The following is a 23,133-nucleotide window of genomic DNA, read 5'->3' on the forward strand; positions in this document are numbered from 1 at the left end:
ATCTCAGGTTCTTAGGTTATTGCTGGTGTCACCAGCTTTGCTGACTATAGATTGCTTAAGAAGCTTTATTGATGGTGGCATCTGAATAATTGTTATTTGACCATTTTAAATGCTAAATATGATGAAGCCTTAGTATCAGGATAGACAGAGATATGTTAGTGTTCAGTGCATTATAATTTAAATAACAAGATTTCATCTACCCATCTTTTGAGTACTTTTGAAATAGAAATATTGACAGAAAGCTAACTATTTTCAAATGCCACAAAATTACCCAAAATATCTATGTACAGTTTACATTTAATTTCACAGTCAACTGCAAGCTGACTCCAAATCAATGACCTGATTTGTTTTCCACCTGTGTTTGCAGACGTCATATGAACTAGTGGCTAAAGGAGACAAGGATGTATAAATGACATTTTACAAGTCCCTGGTGAGAATTTATCTCAAGTGCTGTGTACCACTTTGATGTTCCCCTTTCATGAAGGAACTTGAGTTGGTGCCCACAGCCAAACAGAGTTAGAATCAGTGACCCTGGAATTACCTTCCAGTCCTGTTGTCCTGTGTGCCAACTGGCATATGAGAATGAGCTGAATTAATTTATTTTCCTCAACTATTCACATAATTGCAAAAGCACAATCTCACTTCAAAGCATACACTAGATTTAGCTGCAACTATAGGACATCTCATTTGGGTTAAAATTACTGGCTGGGATGCAGACAAGGACACAGCTGTGTTTCTGGCATCTGACACGTTGGCATTTGAAAATACATTGCACTTGTGTCTTGGTGAGGTGATTTCTCAGCTCCAATGAATCAAGGGTAGTTTTACCACTAGTTTTAATGCAAGATCATCACTTCTAGAACTAGTTGAAATCAGTGCTATTATCTGTATTTGCAGTGACATTGCTGAGATCAGAATCTGGTCCTTGTTTTCCTTTTCCTTGAATTAATAGATTTAGAAGCAGAATCTTTAATTCTTCTAAAATTTGTAAAAGTCATGTCTCCAGGCCCATCACCAACACCAAATTCTCTGTTAGCATCCCAGGTCTCCCAATGAGTATTCACTACCAAGACTGCTGCCCAAGTTGCCCCCCTGAAAGGTTTATTCGCATTCAGGATGGAGTGCACAGTGACCCAAGGTGGAGCAAGCTTCCTTGTGTTGCCTGGTCCATGGTAACCTCTATCCCTGCATATCAAAGGTACAGGCTCCTGTCAGTGTGCTGAGAGAGGCAGCAGTTTTTGCAAAGCAGGTAATTAGAGGCAGCTTGCCAGGAGGGATGCAAGGCATGGAAGACACAGGCTCCCAAGGACCCCAGAAGCACAGGACCCAAACTAACTACCTGGAGTTGCTTATGCCTGTGTCTGGCCTACTTATGCCTGTGTCTGAGCACCAGCTATGGTGGTCATTTTGACATTGTCTCCCCAGAGCACCTAGGGCAGGCTGCTGCTGCCAGGGAGCCTTCCTTCCTCGGGCACTGCACAGGAGAGCCAGCCTGCCTGCCTTGCTTCATCGCCTGCACCGCGTGCCTCGGATTGCGCTGTGCCCAGACCCACGCACACACACATCCCTTCTCCCCTTTCACCTCCTCCCCTGGGCTCCAAATGTATCCATGAGTCACTGGGGGAAGTGCACCTGATGACCTCACAGCCATAGAACCAAACATGAAGCATCAAAAAGCAACCTTTTTGCTGGGGAGCTGGGGACCAAGCCAGCTAAAGCCTAGGTGGCCATATATATGAATGTATGGGGCTTTATCCACTTTCACAGTGTTTTCCAAGCAAGTTCTTTGATGGAGAAGTTTGACAAATATTCAAACTATGAAGAGGTACATAAAAATTTACATCTGGGACATTATGTGATATGTCTGAGTGAACAAAATACAAATAACTGAATTGTCATAAGAGAGATGGAAAGGTTATTAGAGCTCAAAGATTGCTTTAATGTACAGATAGATGAACCTGGCATTGATTGGAATGAAGAAGTTTAATATGATCACAAAGCAGAAGCATGAACTGTTGCTATTGATGCTGTTTGTGCACCATTAAAAGGGACAGAAAAAGTCATTAAGGAAGAATTAAATTGTCATAAATACCAACAATATTTCAGTGTCCGTGTGAGAATGCATGTAGGTGTATTAAATTGGTCAAGATTTTCATCAATGTTTTCTGAGGCAGGAAAACCATTTCTTTCCATTTATATACATTTTAAAGTAATGCTAGAAATTATTTTTAATAATACAAATATTACCCCATATGGGAGCAGAGCTCTTGTGGTGCATTTGAGGGCAGTAAATCCTATTTTCTACCAAGATTAACAGGTTTTGCAGGCTGAACATGCCTGAAGGCAGCTGTACTCTACACACCCAAATTTTTACAAAACACAGCAGGACAGGTTCACGTCTGGTGTAATCCCTTTGCCTCCAGAACATTTCAGTCTTGGCAAATTGGTCTTAGAAGCAAGCAGTATGCTCCAGCTTTCCACTTAGGGCCAGTTTTTCTTCTATTCCCCCTAGACCACATCGGCTTCCTGGGCTTGGACCTCTTCTTCACATGGGCAGGACACTACAAGGTCAGCTCTGTGCAGCCCAAGCAATAATACTAATCTTCTTTCAATGGAGAAATGGTGCAGAAATCTGAGATGGGCAGGACATCATGGCAAAGACCTCATTCACAGGCCCTGAATGGAAATGGTTTTGGCTGGAATCTCACAAAAAATCCTTTTCCTTCCTTGGAAAGTCCTCAGAGATCCAACACCTTTCCACTCGTGCAGGTGATCTCTTGTGCATCATGGCATGGCATGAGCCAGACCTGGAGCTTCACACTACTTTAATGTGGTGACCTCAGGTTTGGATACAGTTTGGGATTTGGAACATTAGCTATCAGCTCACCCACATGAAAATGCGGCTGAGTTTGCTGCTGTTTCACTGTGTTGCAGCAGCCGTGATTCGTGGCTGTGCATCCACCTCACTACTGCTACACCCATGTAAACTGTGCCTCACCACAGGAAACGAGCTGATCCAGTTAAAATTCTCCTCTCTCCCTGTCAACACGCAGAAATGAAGATAGAAACTGCTGCCTCCATGTTGCTCAACACGCCGGGCATTTGAAAGGGCTTTTAGGTGAATGTGGAGCCAAAGTGTCTGTCTCCGCCTACTCTCCTTTTGCCAAAGAGGCAAGAGGGAAAAAACCCCATAAATATAGCCCCTGTCATTGTTCTCTGATTTCAGTGGGTTGCTGGATGTGTGTGTCTCTAGCAGAGTTTCTGCAATGAAGCACCTCCCTGTTTTGGAGGGGAAGAAGATCTTTTCTCTGTGTGCAATTGACTCAGGGACTTGCTTGTCATGCAGGAAGAGTTGCAGGATTAACTTTGAATACTTTGATATTCAGTGATGAAAAGGACTCACCAACACGAGGATCTGGGGAGGCTCTCTATGTCCTTCCTTCTTGTTTCTTACACATCTAGGAGCTGGAAATGAATGACAGATTGCAGCTTCAGTCCTGGAAATAGTCTCTTGAGGCTTAATCCAAATAGCAACAATGACATCATGAAACCTGGTCCTGCTCCACAGAAAAACCAAGCAGCTGGCTGCCGGTGTGACTGCAGTCAGACTCTAATGATCAAATTCACAGCTGAGAGAGGCTTCAGTATGGTCTGAAACTGCCAAAGACAGAAGCACTGTAAAGCAGTGTCCTTCTCCAAAGCAGCAGCTCACCCTCCTGTACTGGTGCACGATTCAGAAATGAGGCAGTGACTTGGATGGTGTACACATGTCCCTTTTGGTGACAGGAAAGGAAGAGAAAATGCTGATAGCATCAGCCTAGCATTCACTTAGGAAAGACCTAAACACCAGAGCTTCCTCAGCCTAAGATGAGCTCCAATCTGGTGTAAGTTCTCCAAGGCATCTAAAGCATCTCAGGAGAATATCACCTGAACACTAATTAAGTTCCATAGTGTGCTAACTTGGATATTATCCCTAACCTCCAGTTTGTAACCTGTAAGTACTTAGTCATTCATTCTGCACACATTCAGAAATTACAGATCAAAGCTGTGGTTCTCAGACTGCCCAGCACCAAACCAAATAAATCTTTTTGGAAGGAATGATAAGAGATGGAGTTGTAATGGTGCAAAGGGTACAATGGTACAGGGTGCATTTCTTTCACTCAAGATGCCAATAAAAACATTTGTCTGTAAAACTTCTTCACAATGGCACTTCAGATACAAATAAGTTACAGTAATTACAAGATAAAGTATTTCACTGTGAAACTAGAGAAAGAAACAAATCTGAAAGGCAGCTGTGGCCCTGCAAGATCAGTGTGGTTGCTACAGAATTTCTCGTCTAAACCTTCCAGTAGAACATCCACACCTACACACATGCTTGGCATGAAACACTCCTATGAAAGCATTGCCTCTGTGGAGGAGAATGGGTAGGTATGATTTCCTCTTTCAGAGCCTCAAATGAAAAACAGTATATACCAATCATAGAATTCTTACTTACTCTTTTGGGTTTTTTTTTTTATTCCCTCAGTTTGGCTTTCAAAGTCAGGAAGTATCTAACACCCCATTCTTAGGAAGCATCATTCTCTTCTTCAAGTCACTGGAGGAAAATAATTTTCCACCAGCTGCCAAATCTGTGGAAAATACAAGACATCCTATCTCAAAATGAGCTTCATTTCAATGAAAGTAATCAGTGTAATAATAAAAAAAAAAGATTAAATCCTGAAGTTTTTTATGTTACATTAGACCTAGTTAAGAGGCTAATCATATAATTACATATAAGGAAGCAGGTATGCTGCAGCATCTTACATTTCTTGAGTAGATTGGGGTTTTTACCCCTCTGTAAGGTCTCCACAGCTGACACATGAAAAGGACTGAGTGTCACAAGTCTAAGCCTACAGTGCTGTCCTTCCAAGGTCTTGTGGCACCAGCAGATCTTCAAGGGCAACGGGAAACCAAACTGCCTTTAGCTAAACTTCAGTGGCATCAGCTGATTGGTTTACCTGCCTCACTTTAGAATATGACATATTTTCAATGACCTTGCATTGACAAAGAACTGTGATGTTACTTCAGACTCCAGTTTGGGTTGCATCATTCCCGCAGCGTCAGTGCAACATCAGTATCTCGCGGTGCAGGATGGCTCATCCGGGCTTTGCACACAGGGATATTTAGAAGACTGTCCTGCTGAGGGCTGTCTCCCTCCTAAGAGAAGCTCTGCATTTGCCTTCAAAATATAAATTGCATTGGGAACAGGAAGGAATGGCATCTGATTTATGAAATTATGGACCAATTAGAGTGGGCAATATTTTTTCACCAGGACTCTGCTGGCTGAAAAATGCCGATTTGTCATCACTAAAACTTTCCAGGAATGTCCCACTTCACCCATTTATTTTCACATACAAAACTGAGGAGAAATTCCCTCAAAATTATATCTTTTGTTCTAACATTTTGAAAAGTAAAGACTTGGTGTTTCTTTGCAAAAACAACTTTTTGTTTTGAGATGCCTTTCAGCTTACTTTGAAATAAAATTGAAAACATTTTTTAAAATCTCAGTTTCAAAATAAAACAGTTCATTTGGGGATCAAACAGAATATTTCATTTAAGTGGTCAGAAAGGCTTTTTATTCTTTGGAGCTGATGATGAATCAGAAAAATTCTTTCTTTCCATGACTCTGATATATGCTGTTTTGAAGCTGCTTTGATATTTGATATTTATTACCTTAATCTTATTTGTGCCTTGGCATTACTGGCTATAATGGCTCCATCCTTGCCTGATGTTAGATATTTAAACACTGTGGGCCTAACAGTGCTGGCATGGAAGTCCACTTAGGGATCATGAGTACTGTTGGCATAAACCAAGCAATTATGATGAGACTGCTGACCTGGTAGATGCCATTGATCACTGACAGTCACATAACATGGACATAAATAGAGGATATAATGACAGTGAATTATAATTATAGAAGAATTCAAATGTAGGAGAAAAATCAACTCAAAAGAAATGGAGAGATCTCATGGCATTCAGATTTACTTTGAATCTATATAAAATTAGATCTGAGAGCTGATGAAGAAGTTGTCATGTTTTCAATCACTAATAAAAGTAGTCTTGAGACAAAAGGGGTCTAAATTTAGGTATTTGCTTTTAGCAAATAACATATGTTAGTGCTTGAACACGCTACTTGTGACTACAAGAAAGCTGCCCGTCATCTGCATTTTATGAGTACATCTTTTTTTTTTTTTTTATGTGAGCACTAGGGAATGTTGCTCTTTGTGTGGCTGGTTTTCAATACATTAAGAAAAATACTTTTTTTTTTTTGGAAAAGTAAAGGAGATTTTTGCCTCCAGAAACCCAGAATCATCACATCAGGACCACCCTGGCTGGCTTCTCTGTGAAGTTCTAACTTCAAAGAATTAGTATGGGCACAGAAAGTTATGTTTAAACTGAGAAGACTATATTGGTTTGTACTGGAGGTTTTGTTTCTTTATTTGGTTTTAATATAGCAGTCATTATAAATTAATGCAGTATCACACAGACTTTATTCTTACTGTTTAGGGAAGTATTATCTCCCATTTGCAGAGAGAAAAATTAGTTTGTCCTGAGCATAAAGCAACTTCCCAAGGTCCAAATGTTAGGAAAGGTAACCAAGGTGTTTAGGCCTCCAGTGTGCTGTGACAGCCACAAGCGTGTTCTCTCTGGTAAGGGCTGACAGGCATCAGAAATGGAAATCTGCCTTTTTCTCCCAATTTTTTTTCTGTGGGCAGGGCAACCCTGGAGAGTGACCAGCCATGAAATTCCTTGGCAGTTCAAGGTTTGGATCCTGAAACTGCCCTCAAATAAGCTTCACAATTTTGATTCAAACATTTATTTCAGGGTTATTGATACTTGGACAATGAAATCTGAGCATGTACCAGCTGAGCCTTTGAACCATATCCCTTCTTCTTAGTGGTCTAGTCATCTTCCCACAGTAAATATGTTAGGTACAGTGATCACTGTGAGAATGGGTTCAGCCAATTCCACATGGAAAATACTTTACCTTGATACACTGAGAAGTGTAACACTCTCAACTTCAGCAGGACACATCTTTTGAAACAGGCTTTAATCCTAGCTATGATGACAAGATGAGACTCTGTTTCAAGTGGTACAAATAGTGCTTTCAGGTCCTCAGGCCACATTTTCAAGGTGAGGTATCTATACAGGCAGCTGAACAAATGATCTCAGAAAAAACATGCACAGAGAGAACATGTAAGAAGAAAAGTTTTCTTCAGTTTACTCCTCCTTGTGTTTGTTTTCCCTACTCAGATGGCACTTGCAACTTTTTCTCTCTCTTGTCAGGATATAAGTTTATGCTCTGAAGTTCTGCCAAAACACTTTGGTGTGCCATTGGTGTCTTGTGAGATGGTCAGCTTGCAAGACCCTTCTGGAAAAGAAGCCATATTTTGGATGCATCTTTATCCCACATCTCCAGACTGCTCCAGCCAAATGCTGATCTCACGGTGCCCTGTCTGTGCTTGAGCTTTTAGAAGTGCTGCAGCATGCTCAGGTGTGTGCTTCAGAATGACCAAATACACAAGGGAAGAAGACCTGGAGGGTCATCCATGTCACCTGACGACAACGCTGGAGCTTTCCCTGATACACTGTCCCTGTAGATTAGGCAGCTCTGATCAGGTGCTCTGGGCAAACAAGGGGGTCAGACAAAAGACTCACAATTTGGAAACCTTGTTGGATTCCTCTGCGTTGTTGTGAATGCTGCCTGTTTCAAGCTATCTGGTAAATACTTTTGTCATTGTAACTAATGACCTGCCAGAAGAAAAGGAAAAAGACAAACAAAAGGGAGCTACATCCAGGAGTAGGTGGCCGTGTCCTGCCCCTCCAGTTTCTTCACAGGCAAATTGTGATGGCTGTCCTTTGTGAAGAGATTCTTTGAAACTTCACATCCAAAATCTGATGGTTTCCTTGCAGTATTGCTCATACAATGATCATCTGGAAATGCTCTAAGGTTTTAGTTGTGACCCCAAAAAAATACCAACTAAGCTTTATTCTCAAATGCATCTTTTGATTAAGAAAGCAACCATTACTACTAGCAGAAAAGCAATTCAGTTAGATGGTAGCTATTTGAAAAGTAGGTTTTCCCCAAGTTTTTCTGGACAAAATCAGATCATACAAACAGGATTCTTTACACCTGGCACAGCTTTCCCACATAGCTCAGACAAAGTCTTTGCAGAGGATACAGCTACTGGACTTGTAGTAGATGAAAATAAACCCCAGCCTTTCTGTGAGCCAGACCACCAAGCAATCTGCTGTCCTTCTCTGCCTCATCTGCAAGAGGGAAGAAGGTGAAGAAACAGTAATTTTCCGTCTGTGACATTTAAGAGTTAAGTCCTGCTCTCTCTGTTTACTGGAGAGTAAGACTCACTCATATCCATGTGGAGTCACTGCTTATCTTCTGCAGAGCTGCATGGTCTGCTGTTCCCTTTGGAACAGTCCACCTGCACTATGCTTTTGTTACTTTTTTATTTTTTTAATTCCATTTCTTCTTTTTTCTGCTTGGATTTTGCAGCAATAATTGAGCCCCTTTGGTTGGTCTCTGAGGAGGGGAAACTCAGTGACTGATAATTACCTTGCATGCTATTTAATGAAATTGAAGGAGCACAGTAACATCCATAATCTAACTCTTCTAGCTTGTTAAACCCTAGTTCTGCATATTTCCAAGTGTTAATATTCAGACATAAATGGAAAAAGGTTAAAAGGATTCAGTGAATTTGTAACAAATGTGCCCTCTGTGTATATAAATTCTGAGCTGACTCTACTGGACATGGTGTGTTGGTTAATCTTGCTATGAATACCAAAATTACCTCCTTGTTAGCAGGACTCATTGCTGCTATTACCGTAGCCCAGTGAAAAGGGCATTATCTGAGGTGCTAAGAGACTCAGTTCCTCATCACATCACTGCCACTGTCCTGCCATTTGTCCTAGGACAAATTCCTGCATCTATTTATTTCTCTGTTTCCTTTCCCAGCTGGTGCTGTCTTGTGTATCTTGAGTTGAAACTCTTTGGGACAGAGACTTCCTTATATACTCAGTGTCAGATCTCAGTCAATTTCTTAATGAAGTAGTAACAAATGACAAGCAGTTAAATGTTAAATGAAGAGAAGTTCCATCTAAAATTAATGAACAACTTAAAAATTGAGCATACATTGTATGAAATTTAAACCAGCTTTATCAACTACAGTTTCAGCAGCCTTAGATTATCTGGTGCAGGAGGTGGTGCACTCTGCAGAAGCTTCTTCTACGTTTTAAATACAGTCTTTTAATAAATAAGCACTGAACAAAAGCCAAGACAGCTGATCCCATGCCTTTTCATCTTTACCTTCCTTCCAGTTGGCCTGCTTTTGTCGTGTCACTTTCCACATAGATATTTGCACTGAAAATGGAGAACTTGAAGGGAGAAGTTATTACAGAGGAAGACTGAGAGGTGATCAGACATTACCTGGAGTGAAGGTGTATGAGTTCTGCAGCAGAAGTGAGAGCAAACTATCAACAAGAAAAGGAAAAAAAAAGAAGTGGGGAGCAGAGGAGAAGAGAGGCAGCACTGTATTTATTAAGTGCCATCAATGTTTAAGGCATAAGGCAGAAATTCCTGAACAAAGTAATTCATAGTTTAAGTGTTAAATTGTATCTATAAGGGGGAAAAAAACCCCACACTGAAACCACTTACTGAGGCCAAGAAACCACTTACTGAGGTTTCTCAGAATGTTTTTCAGCAGCACTGGGGTCTGCTTTCCTCCCACCACTCTGGCAGGAAAGGAGTTTGCCTCCATAAATCACACCTCCCTTAGAGGCCAGTGTCACCCTCACAGATATCCTCCGTTCCCTCTGTGGCTGCTGTTCAACCACCAGAGCTGTGTCTCTGCAGCACCCCATGCTCAGGAAAGAAGGAACAGCAAGAAAAATGGAGAGAACAAAACACTGCCAACCTAGTGAAGGAGTGTGTTGGGGTTTAACAGCAATGAAGCCCCACACAGCTGCTCACTCTCTCCCCCTCACTTTATCCCTTGATGGGATGGGGAACAGGATCAGAAAAGTAAAAGTGAGAAAACTCATGGGCTGAGATAATTTGATGAGTAAAGCAAAAGCTGCACATGCAAGCAAAGCAAAACAAGGAATTCATTCACTGCTTCCTACAGGCAGGCAGGTGTTCAGCCATCCCCAGGAAAGCAGGACTCCATCACATGTAACAATGACTTGGAAAGACAAACACCATCACTTCAAACATCCCTCTCTTCCTTCTTCTTCCCCCCAGCTTTATATGCTGAGCATGATGCCATATGTGAAAGGATATGCCTTGGGTCAGCTGTCCTGGCTGTCTCCTCCCCACTCCTTATGTACCCACAGAACACTTGCTGGTGGGTTGGGGTGGGAAGCAGAAAAGGCCTTGACTTTTCAAGCCCTGCTCTACAATAGTTAAACATCCTTGAATTATCAACACTCTTTTCAAGCACAAATCCAAAACACAGCCCTGTACTAGCTACTATAAGGAAAATTAACTCTATCCCAGCCAAAACCAACACATTCTCCTTCCCTTATTCCATACTATTTACATCATGATCCCATACCTTCCAATACATCCTCACTAACCACCACCCCCTTCCCATCCTTTGACAGAATACATATATAGCATTCCCTTAGTCTATGGACCATCCCTGTAAAATGTTCATAAAATGCCCATAAAGTGTCCAGAAAATGTCCATTGAGTGGATTTAGTCCATGACTTTGGGTTCCATCTGTCATGGGGGTCACTTAGGACAGGAGAGTCAGTATTTTGTTAGCGTGTGTCACTGGGCACCAGAGCCAGCTCAGGTCAGCTCACTGCTGCACTTGCACTGCTTCTCCTAAGACTTGACCTCCACTGCTTCACATGGTTCTTGCTATAGTAATGCCTATAACATACAATTCAAACCATGGATGACAACAGCTTGAAAGTACATCCATTACAACCTTTACCCCTGGTCCCCTGGTGCCAGTTTATAGGTTTTAACATGATGAACTCTTCCCCTGGCTTTCACCCTGGCTAGCAACCTTAAAACTTCCCTCAGGAAGAGGACCAAGGCTAGTAAGTAGCAGAGGATGCAAGCATAAAGACTACTGAAGAATCCCCATAATCTCTAGCTAAGCAGTCCTCTCTCCAGCTGGGTCTGTCACATTTACATCAGAAGGTATCTACTGTTTTATACAGTGTTACTTTTGGTTTTCTTGGGCTTTCTTCATGCTTTTGTGTCTGTAGCTGATGAAGTTTGGTCACTGCTGACCTCACCTCAAGTATCTATGGCAAATTACAACAGGCATCTGTCTTGGCTATTGCAGCAAGACATTGGACCTCAGATCATTTGAATGCTTTGTGATTCCATCTTATCATGCCTGGATGCCTAAGAGTTTCTCTGAAGCACAACAATCTATGTGATAGGACAAAAGTATAAGAAAGACCTTGTATTCCAGCAAGCTGCTCTGTACTAATACATCGACATCTACAAAGCCAGAAACAACAGCAAAACAAACAGGGTAGCCCTCTCATTATGGATGTAAGTTGGAAATGTGACATTGAAAACGCTCTGAAGGATTCCCAATGGCATTCTTGAGCATGAAGCCCATGTGAGGAAGAGCCTAACCTTCCCCTCTTTCCCTCCTCGGCACCTTTGCATACTTATTGGTATTTTGAGTGTGCTGGTGATGAAGAACTGATTTTTGGTATCATCTAAAAGCACTATCATGTGTTGGAAACAGAAGGAGAAAAGAAAAGAAAGCCACAGCTCTATAAGTGAGAAAGCTGCAGAAAGGTATTGAGCCCTCCAGACAGAGTTCTTGGATGCCTCTTCTCCTACCACTGAGAGCAGATAAAATCTAGCTGAGAACAATCATATTTGGCCTAACATGACCCCTGCATTTAGAGTAAGAATCAGAAAGAAATATGCGGCCTTGCAAGCACAGAAAGGTATTAAAGTCATCCACCCTAGGAAGGGTCATTAGGTTAAAAGGCCACTGATTGGAGGTGTTTTTCTGTACCCATAATTTTCATACCAGGAAATGTAAGACTTTTTGTTGCCTTTTCAGAAAGTACCAAGGCTATAATATCTACCATGCCAGAGTATGAAACAAAAAGAAAATAAGAATTCACTTCTGGTTTACAGCTGTTGTCCCAATAGTTGTATATGCACCAATAAAGTATTACAATGGTCCAGAGAGACTTATTTGCCAAGCCACAAGCACATCAGGCTGCAGAAATAAACAAGGGCCAAGAGAAGAAAAGTCAGTCCTGTTGGAAACCAAGTATGCTATTGCCAATTTTGAGATACTGTAAAATGCTAGTCTTCCGCCTCCAAACCATGAAACTAAACATATATATATATACTAGGTATTTTTATTTGCCTTCTGCAATCCCCAAAGGTTCAAATGTACAATCTTCTCCCCACCATCATGAGGTCTTAGCACATTTCTTTTTATACAAAAGCTGAGATTATCATGCAATTAAGTGGCTCTAGGCACTGAGCCTTGAAAAAATACCCTTCAGAGGTTCCTTTTCAAACAATGAAAGATGGTGAGGCTGCAGTGAGAGAGCTGACAGAGGAAAGGATATTGTGGCGAGAGCTAAGGTGAGAGTGGCCAAGTAGGGTTAGTGACAGTCTCAGCTAACCCACAAGTGGGGTCTGACCAAGGAGTCCAAGGAAGAAAGTGGCAAATACACAAACCTCCAGCCTTGGTGTTTGGCTGCAGCTCTGCTGCGCTTGATCTGCAATTCCTCCGGGAAATCCCACTGAGATTTTTGGCTGGGACTTTGGAACAACTGGAGAGGAAACTTCATCGAGCCCTCCGCCTGTTTGGAGAGCACTTTATAAGTTTATGCTGTGCTGACTGAACACTTCTGCAGTGCAAACACCAACCATTAGACTTGTAGATCATATGCACAGCAGTCAAGGTTTGCAGAGGGGCTGCCAGAAGAGGACAGTCTGGTGAGCTGGGGCACAAGGCAGCTCCTCTTGGCACAAGCTCCAGAAGATCTTATTCTTTCGCTCTGCAGCTACAAGTTGTGGTAGTTTCCTGATGGGTAGATGGAATCTGTTGTTTTCTCTCAGGAGAGTTACTAATCTTTTCAGCTGCATAAATACACTTCTATTATTGTCTGAGTAAATTGCCTTAGAAAACTGTTTCTTCAGGGGGAAAAAAGGGTTGAAATTTCTTAAAAGGAAAATGTCAGTATATTTTTCATAATTATTCCAGTACTTTTTTCTACCATTGTTTATGGTAAAATCTCAATAGTTGGGAATTAGCATATACAGTGACATTATCATACGTGCTTAAGAATCTGAGTTTACCCAATCCCAAATAAAAGTGAGACTCATGTGTCTTAGTCTCCCTTGCTCCTGTCCAAATCTCACCTAGATTTCTTCCCGAATCATTGCCTGCCTGCATTTCTTTGTTATTACAACAATTCCAATTCTTGGATGGCAAAGAGCTCTGAAAAGAAAAAGATTACACAGCCCCAGCATCAGCATCACACTTAAGTTCTCACATCCAGCCCTTCCCAGAAAGATTCCAGTTCAGCAGGATATTTATCCAAATGCTTAATTCTGCACGCAGCAGTCTGCACTCACTCTGCCCGCTCCAGCATTAAGATGAAGGGGGTGCTATGGGAGTCAGGGAAGCGAGGCAGAGTTTAGCAGATTCAGATTTCATGTGGTCTGAACCCCTGAAAATGGGGGCAATGACAGAGAAGGGATCTGCTGTGTTTTGTACACAGTGTTAGGTGTTCGTCATGATATTACTGAAATTAAAAAGTCTTTCAGTACTTAAAACTAGACAGCCTTTTGAATAATTTCTTTTCTAAAAACAAAAGAAACTATGCAACAGACACTCTCTAGATATAATTTCCAAACAAATATCCTCTGTGATTTTACCAGGATGTCTGTAAGTAGAACGCAGGCAAGTCCCCAGCAGATTTGCTGAGATGCCTATGAATGCTTGTCAAATCTAACTTTATATTTTAATAAAAGATTCTGTCAGAAAAGAAGCCATGCCTAAGCAGAGTGCACTGGAGAAATTGTGGGCAAATCTGTATCTTATTCATGTCATAGATTGCAGTATCTGGTCCTACAGCTGAGGAGCACTTAATGAATATCATGAACAGATGCAGTTTGGCTGTGTCTTCAGCAGGTATGTTTATTTGTTATTGGAAGGCCAACAACATCCCAACAGCAATTTGGATGGAATGTGCGGTTATTAAAACCATAATAGTGGAAGAGACTGCAATAATTTTTGAGTCTAGTCCTGAAATTACCTGCTTAAACAGCAATTTTACTGTTGTAGCTACACGTGAATGTTTTGACTGGTCTGTGGGCCTACTTATGCTGTAGCTCTGGAGATTTTGTCACAAATCCTGGGATATTTTGCCCTGCAGAAATCCCAGCTCCTGGCAGAAGTGATCTGGCAGAATATAATCTTTCCTTTGTTTACTTTTTTGAAGCCTCAGATCTTCTTGGTTACAAAGCAAAGCTCAGCCATGTAATCCTCTAGAGGCTTAAAAATTAAAACTCAGATAAAATAAAGTTCCTGTGTCCTAGACCTAAAAATCTCCTGATTTTTAAACCAAGCTCATTACTCCAGGGATCTCGGCATTGCTTTTTCAAAAAACTGGGACTCCAATACTGATTGAGGGGCTCCCAACATCATCAGCAGAACATCTCTCCTTGCCTTCAGTGGCAGCAGATCTGACTTGATGTGATTTATTAATCACAGAGTTTGTCAAAAATATGTTCCAGCTGGCAGTGTTAGCAAAGAGGCAAGGAGACAAGAAGCAGGTGCTATGTTTTAACAGAGAGGACTGTGCCTCTTTACTTCATAATCCGATGTTTTTACTTTATGGTTTTAAATTTCACATAAAGCTGTCGCAAAGCCCCTTAGTAAACAAGGGAGCAAGCAGCAGTGCTGGGGCAGGCAGCAGCTGCTATCACAACTGCAGCTTCTGACAGAGGCTGCTGTGCCCAGACCCACGTTCCTGCAGCTGCACTGCCCTATCAGCTTCAGATCCACAGCCTAAGGAAACCACTGTTGTCCTGCTGACCTAAAAAAAAGAAAATGTTACAAAATAAAGGCAATGTTTACATTCGCCACTCAGCATTTCATTGCAGTAAAAGGTGTCTGGGAGGGCCAGGACTGTCAGAGCTTTGCTTGCATGCACACCCCAGGTTTCTCTCCAGGCTAAGCTGGGCACCCCAAGAGCAGCTGGAGGGTCCTGACAGCTTTTCATTACAAATTCTGCACCCTAGCACTTGGCAGCCTACACTGGCTGTTGACCCACCATGGCCTTGGGGGCTGTGACCTCTCAGAAATGTGGGTTTTGCAGGGGGACCCAGTTTTCCAGCAAGTGCAATCCCCAAATAGACATTGTCACAGAAGCATTGCAGGGGCATAGGGACCCTCCCATGCTCCTTCTGTATGGTCTCAGCACTTTCTGTGTGTTCCCTCCTGACCCCAGAAGAAATACAAAACTTCTGCCATGATCACGAGGATTTCTACCTCCTGGGCCAATTATTGCACCTTTTTAGTCAGTGTTTAAGACAGCAAAGTGACTCCAAGGTGCACTGTGCCTGTGAAAGAAGGGGGCCCCGGTCCCCTCCATGGGAAGGGCACGGGGGGCAGGACCAGCAAAAGCAGCACAGGATTGAGTCCTTCTGACTTTCTTCCAAAAAAAATACTTGCAGAGAAACCTGGAATTATATATAAGTAAAGTTGCCTTTTGATATTACCACGTAATTTCCACTTCTGGCAAAGAGATTTTTGCCCAGGCTAATTTGGAGACATTTCCCTTCACCACATTGGCACTGCCGTGTCATTTTTGATAGAAGCCTCATTCATTGGGGGAGCCAAGGCAACCCGTTCCCCTCTCGCTTCTGCAAACAGGGCTGTTTGTTGAGTCTCTTGAAAGACTATGTGAACAGATAAACATGCTACACATGAAGTATGTTAGGTGGAGGTGAAATACAGATGATTATATTTAAGGGCTTACAATAGTTGTTAAGAGCTTCTAACCACAGGCCCTGGCAGGGCTGATCCTCGGCTTGCAGTGCATGTCTTGGCTACATCCTCAACTGACTTTCTGTTTGCACCCCTTGAACCAGGGCCAATCTTGTCAGTCTGGTGGCAATGGGGAAAAAAAGAAAAAAAAAAAAAGGAAAAAAAAAAGGAAAAAAATCAACTCTGTTAATAGGATTATAAGATTTGGAGAGTATAATGTTGTTGCAGATCATTTATTTTGAAAGCTGATTTCATTTCAGTGAAAACAAGCTCAGCCCTGCACACTGGGGGTTTGCCGCCATGATGCCAAACACAATCATTGCTGGTTTGAAAGATGTGATTGCTTTTTAATGTGGAAATTTCACAAGGTTACAAAAGAGGAAAAAATTAAACTCCTTTCTTATAACAAAGTCACCCTGGGATATGAGCTACAATGCCCTGACAATGTCCAGATACTCTGACCGCATTGCACATCAGAAAGGTGGATGAGTGTGATTTACACCATTTCGCAATTGGGGTTTTTTCACACAGCTGAAAAAGCTGGAAAGTTTTGAGCAAAAATAAAAACAGCACTTTGTAAAATGCATTTGGAATTGCACAAACACAACCCAGGGGTCAAGGAAGTAGAGGGTGGCTGAAAAAAGTGTCCAGAGGGATAAATGAGGGGATAACATGATCTCCCCTTCATGCCTGACAGCTCTGGACCCACGGTGGCAGCCCACTCAACATATTTAAAATTAAGCTACTCCTCAGGGTAGCAGACAACTTTTATATTTTGTTAGACATCAGAATAAAAAAAATGATAGTCAGCATCCCTGGCCTTTTCAATAGCAACCTCCCAAAGGGCTTAAATATATTCTAGAAATAATGGCTAAGCCCCATTTTCCTGGGTGTTAGATGATGTTCTGTCACCATCTCTGAAGAACCATTGTTGTGACAAAAGCCTCATGGCACAGCCCGGACAGGGCTGAACAGGGAAACAGGCGCTAGCAGGAATGTCCCAGTCAGAGGAATTCATGAGGAGGGACCAAAAGGAATGAATTTTTCCAATGTGCTCTTAAAAGAGTGATGAAGAGGGCAACAAAGCTGCCACTTTCTGAGTTGGGGGGGGCAGTACTGGCTCGTGAGCTCTCTCCTCCTTTGTAGTGAAGACACTGCTTTTGATCTAGAGTGCAGGGAGTGCTCTCCCCAAAGGCAGGGGTGAGGGAGGGGGTAGATCTGGAGGGAGACACAAAGGATGGAGCTGAAGCACTGCCTCTGAGCTGGGGATTGAAATGACATGTGCGCCGCGGAACCTTTTTCTTTTCAAAGCAATTTGCTATCATTATATTGCCCGTGCATTTCCAATGCATGTCAGCCTGTTCTCTTTTAACTTGGCGGGAGGGGAAGGTGCTTTCATTGCAGGGCTCCTTGCAGGAGCTCACCAGACATTGCTATTATTACATCTGCCGGGCACAGCACAAAATGATGCATGTTCATTAAAGGAATGGGGTTAGAATAGTGCAAATTTGTTCAGTCCCTGTTAGATAATGCTTGGGTGGGTTTAGATATTTTCATACGCAGAAATATTCCAAATTTTAAAAGCAGGACAGTTTTTCCCTGTAACTTCAGTTCAGCTTCTATCTGGCATTATCAAAATCACTTAGCTTTGTTTGCCTGGATCCTGTCAGTGGTGAAAATCCAGAAAACTGCCAGAACAGCATTCATTAGGGATTTCATAAAGTTGAAAATTATAAGAATCCCATTAACTATTTCAGTTAGGATTCCTGCTCTGGTCTGACCCACATGCTTCTCTAAATATTGGAGTACAGTGATTTTATATCTTCATGTGTGAAAGGAGAGGTGGGGCAAGATTTGGAACAAAAAATCAAATTACACTTCTTCAAACAGATGCTTTCTCATTCACATGTGAAGGGATGGAGCTGGCAGTAGTTCCATGTGGCACTGTGCCTGGGCTGATATGCTGAACTGGGGCTTAACATCCATAGGCAACTCGCAGAGATTAATTTAGTCTCTGTTTCTGCATTTTCAGTTATTAGTACAAGGAAAACTATGCAGGGCAGAATAGTGTCATTTGGGTTCCCTCACCTATTTTACCCTGGTGCTGGTTCAACCCCAAACTGCCTGAGTGTGACCACGCCCTTCCACCAAACTTCTTTTCCTTCTGTTCTTGCATGGGAGGTTGGTAGCTGGGAAGGGCGTTTTTGGTGGGAGAACAGCCAAACCCAACCATCTCTGGCTGTTTAGCTTTGGAGTCAGGATTCCTACAGGTACAGAGAGGCTCTACAAATTATTTGGTTTCTTCTGCAGAACTGTGAAGATGGCACCAGTCAGTTCCTCCAAAGACACAGAGGACAGCAGAAGTCCTGTCCACTTAGACCCGTGTCCAGCAACCACCATTCATTGATAATGCAAATACCTGAAATCTTCCTACAACACATGGTGAAGGAGCTTCAGGAAGAAGCATCAGCAATAGCTTGCCATTGATTTATGCCTGCTCCTTCCTCTCTTGGATCCACTGATGGGGCATTTCAGAAGGAAGGTGGTGCTGCTGGGCAGTGTGATGCCTGCAATGCTTCGCTCCATAATGACAGTCCCAGACAGTGCTTTCGGAGGACTTGTGCAGCCAGGCCAAGAGGCGAGCTTTGGAGACAAGATGCCTGAAATTTGCCCTGTGGCTCTCCATGGTCTCCTGAAGGAGTGTTGAGCTGTGGGGAGGCTCTCTCTTGCTGCCTCTCTTTTTTTTTGCACAGAAGCCTGAGTAACAAAATCAAAAGCGCAGCTTGAAGCAAACCAACTGCACACAGGTTTCTTCGTGGCATGACAGGCTATCGCAGCCCTAATGGTAGGCTGCTAGACTAGAAGCAGTCTTTCATTGAGTTTGTCTTACTGAGAGGAAAAACTGCTTTGTGTAATAACTTTATGGTAAATGTTGGCAAAAGATTTGCACTGCATACTGAAAGAGAGACATTTCTGACCACAGCTCATGAACCACATTTATTTACTCTGGCATTTGTCCATTATTTGTTCATAGGCTTTCTGTCTCTGCTAAATGTGTTCCAATTTTGAGAGCTAAATCATTGCCAGTAGTTTCCAGGACATTCCGCTAGGCTAAGCAAAATCGCCCTAAGCAGTTGTCAGAAACCACTGGAGTAGTATTTTAAATACAGAGTATTTGAAGAAAATAAAAGATACCAAGTGCCCTATCTGTCTGGATCCCAGATCCTGTATGTTGTAAAAAGTTAGGGAACAGAAGCTGAGGGCTTAAAGCACTGCCTGACTTTCCTGAACCATTTTCCAGAAGCAGTGGGCTGAAAGCACTGCTGTCTTTCTTGAGCCATTTTCCATTATTTAATGAACCAGTCTGATTTTAAAATGAGGAGAGTAATTAAAAATATGGAAATGTATTTGTCAGCAGCTCATCGGATAGAAATCATGCTCAAAATTCCATCTAGAAAATTCTATTCATTTACTTCTTTATAAAAATGAACTACAAAATACAGGAGAACAGCCATTGTTGTTAAAATTGACAACTGCTGTCAGATGGCCTAACAAAACTGTACATTTAAAGTTTAGACAGGACAATAATGTGAAAATTGCTTTTCTGGACCAGCCTGATGCATTTGCTCACCATCCTGTATCTGACACCACTCAGAATAACTTGTTGTATTACCTGCCCTGACAACAGTCCAATGAAGATTGCAAAATAATCCCTAAAACAATGAATGCTGGCTTGAACTAGGAGTTCCTATATTTTTCTCTAATGCTCTTTTTCTTGGATTAATTATTGTAACTGCAGATAGCATTATTACCCAAAAGAAAGCTCAGTGTTTCTTCAGACTTTGTTGAATTCCTGTTGTTGAATTCTGATATCCTCTGGCAAAGCCAGAGTCAGTGTGAGCCCTCAGGAAGCAGGAAACTTGCCTGCTAGTGGTCTGGATTTTGCTGCCTTTCATTTTCATCAAGTGCCCACTTTTTGCTGTGTGTTACAAGGAACACTGATTATTTTCTCTACTTTTATCATGTCCCTTTCTTTTTCTCTCCATTTCAAAGAGAAACAAATCCCAGCTTTCCAATTTCTCCACCAATGAGTCAGAGTAATTTCTGAGTTCATTTCCAAATGCTCTCTCTTTCTGCAGACAGAACAGCCAGTCCCACCTATGCAGTGCTGGGTGAAGTGGTGATAACGATTTACGTAAAAGCATTCTGCTGTTCTGCTCCTTATCCTATCATATCCCATCAAGGGTTTTAACCCACATCTTCATATTAGTAGAGCACCTCAATGAACTGCCAACTAGTATTCCCCTCTAAATCAGATTAAATTAAGAAGTCTCTGAAAAAAGGTGGGTGGCTTTTTCCTTTATAGCTATATAAATATTTTATCTACATTGAATTTTAGCTGCCATTTTTTTCTGTTTATTCAATTTATTAAATTATTGATCCATTTGCAACCACATGAACCTCTTCAAAATGCCCTTTTCACACAGCAGATAAAAATAAGGCTACATCCTCATATTTTTCATCATACTTCTCAGCTGTATAGTAAACACATTAGTAATAGCAATATAGTAATAGCAGTACAGTAAGCAATGACACTGATCTGAATAAATGGAGAATGTCAATGGTAAACCTCTTACTTTGGCAAAAGTTGGCCATTTAATTTCTATGTGAGTGATTTTTATTCACTAGCTATAAAGAGTACCTTGCTTTCTATGCTCCAGACGGTTTTGATTGATAGAAATATTCAGCCTAACTTGCATGATGCTGTGGGAGATTTCTTCCTTAGCTTCATGTGTGTATTTTTTTAGAGGTTAGTGGAATTCTAGAGAAATGGACTTCTGGTTCACCTCTGTCCATCCTTCTGTGGACATGAGCAAAGATTCAGAGAGACTGGGGAGGCAAAGAGAGATTTGACAAAATCTGAACCAAACTTTGTCTGCTCACATATTCCTGCTCACATACTCCTGTTACTATTTTATTTTTACTTGCCATTTGATGAATTTAATGGGTGCAGATAAGATTCCCACTGGTTCACAAATCCCAAATTATCCCTGTATTTTTAAATACTGGTAGTCTAAGCACACTCCTAATGCTTTAAATATTATGTCTTCTATCTCCTAGAATTTTTCCTATTCCCATCAGTAATAAGGAAATGCAAATCTACTTAGCAGTGGTAGATTTATACTGTATGGTAGTAATTTGCTTTTAATTTACTGCTTTGCTTCAGTGACACCTTTGTTTCACATTCTGTACCATTACCACTACTAGACAAGAGGACATGAAGAATATATAACTTTCAAAAACCTTATGTAATAGAAGTCTTCCTTAGCTCCCCCTTTAATTCCTGTGAGCCTAGGAAATGCTGTGATTCCCTTGAAGCCTTCAAGTTTGTGATATATTCAAATAAGGCATTCTTATTCTGTTTGAGACGTGCAGCTACTTGGGACTCTAAAAAGCTATCTTGACTTCTTAATTTTCCTCTTGCTTGTTCTCTGCCAAAAGGCAGCACAGTTATCACTCACTCATGCATTAGAGAACATTTTTTAACAAAGAAAAAAATAATAGAAGGACTACAGTGGGAAAGCAGCGGCATCTGGAAAAATCAAAAGATGTGAATTAATACATTCTTTGTGGGCTGGAGGAAGCAATGGAGTCAAGGAAGGCCTTTGGATGTTATGTTTTACAATACCTCTGGAGGCCCAAGCCCCACTATAGGCTGTTTTCTTCCTGCCTCTGGACAAGCTGAAATTAACTGGTAATAACACACAATTAAAAGCGCATGTGTGTGTGTGTGAGGGGGTGTGTTACTTTGCTCTAATTCCACTCCTTCTGTGCATTTTAACTTTCAAACTTAGACAGCGGTGAAGAGGAGACAGACAGGTATACATTGCAGCCACATCAAAATCTTGGTGGGGCAGGGGGAACATTTGACACCTCCTTGTTTCAGTGCCCCCTGTCTGTTTTTAATTTCACTAAATCGCTCCCGTCTGGGGATTGTATATTTTCAGTGGCCTCTCTCAGCGATGCAGAAGTGGAGCGTTAGTGTGCCAAACCCCAGCTATGCTCAGGCACAGGGCTGCAGCTTTACAGGAGGCAAGAAGGGAGTCAGATCATGGGACCAGTCATTCACCCAACTTAGGTCTAAAAGTGATGCCAAGAAACGTCACTTGCCCTTTTCCCTTTATAGTCATCTTACAAGGGAGGAGGTGGACAACTTGAGTTACAAACTGGCTAATAGTCTTCTCACACTGCAGCTTTGAAAGTATCATCAAAGTTTGTGTGTGTGAAAAGTCCCCTGTTACGAGGGGATACTGTACTGCAGTTGCTGCTCCAGATAACAAGGACTATGTTGGCTTGGGTAGGGGGTTTGCTTGGTTCTAAGAAGCAAGCAGGATCTGGTCCTGAGCACCTCCAGGGAAAGGAATGGCTTGTAAGGGCAATTTGAGGAGGATTTCACTGGACAGCTGTAAGCGCAGTGGAGCCTGGGCTCCCTGTCCATCACCATGGAGTGGAGGTTTTGCTCCTGGCTTTGTTGAGAGAAAAGTTCCTGCCCAAAACAGAAAGCTTGTGCAATCTTGGGAGGAGTTGCCTCTTAGCAAGGAAAGTGAGCAACAAGACAACACTAAATAGAGAAAAAAGAACTCCTTAGTAAGCTGCTCTGAGGCTGAACATCACTGTCATGGGGTAGAACCCCACATCCCTCCTCCTGTGAGCATCTCACCAGAGCATTTCCCTCACAGGCACTGAATAATGCACAGCCATTTCACATGCTTATGCCTGAGCAGATCCCCTTTGTGTGTGGATACATCAGGATGTAAAGCAAAGACATTCCCTCTAGTATTCATTGGCACAACTCACATGCCTTCATCTGCTTGTGAGTGGATAGGGGCATGGAACAAGGTTAGTGTGAAGCTCTGGTCAGACTCCACGTTGGTGTAGCTGCTGGGAAGGTTGCAGAACTCTGTCTCTAGGAGCCAGGGGGCTAAAACCACCCTCAAGAGAAAGCCAACCAAGACACATCATTAATTACTCTGGCCCACTCAGAGCCTGCTCATCCTGCAAGGAACAGGATTTGGC

Source organism: Lichenostomus cassidix, chromosome 2 (assembly GCF_008360975.1).
Source record: "Lichenostomus cassidix isolate B80296 chromosome 2, HeHo_3.0, whole genome shotgun sequence".
Taxonomy (NCBI): Eukaryota; Metazoa; Chordata; class Aves; order Passeriformes; family Meliphagidae; genus Lichenostomus; species Lichenostomus cassidix.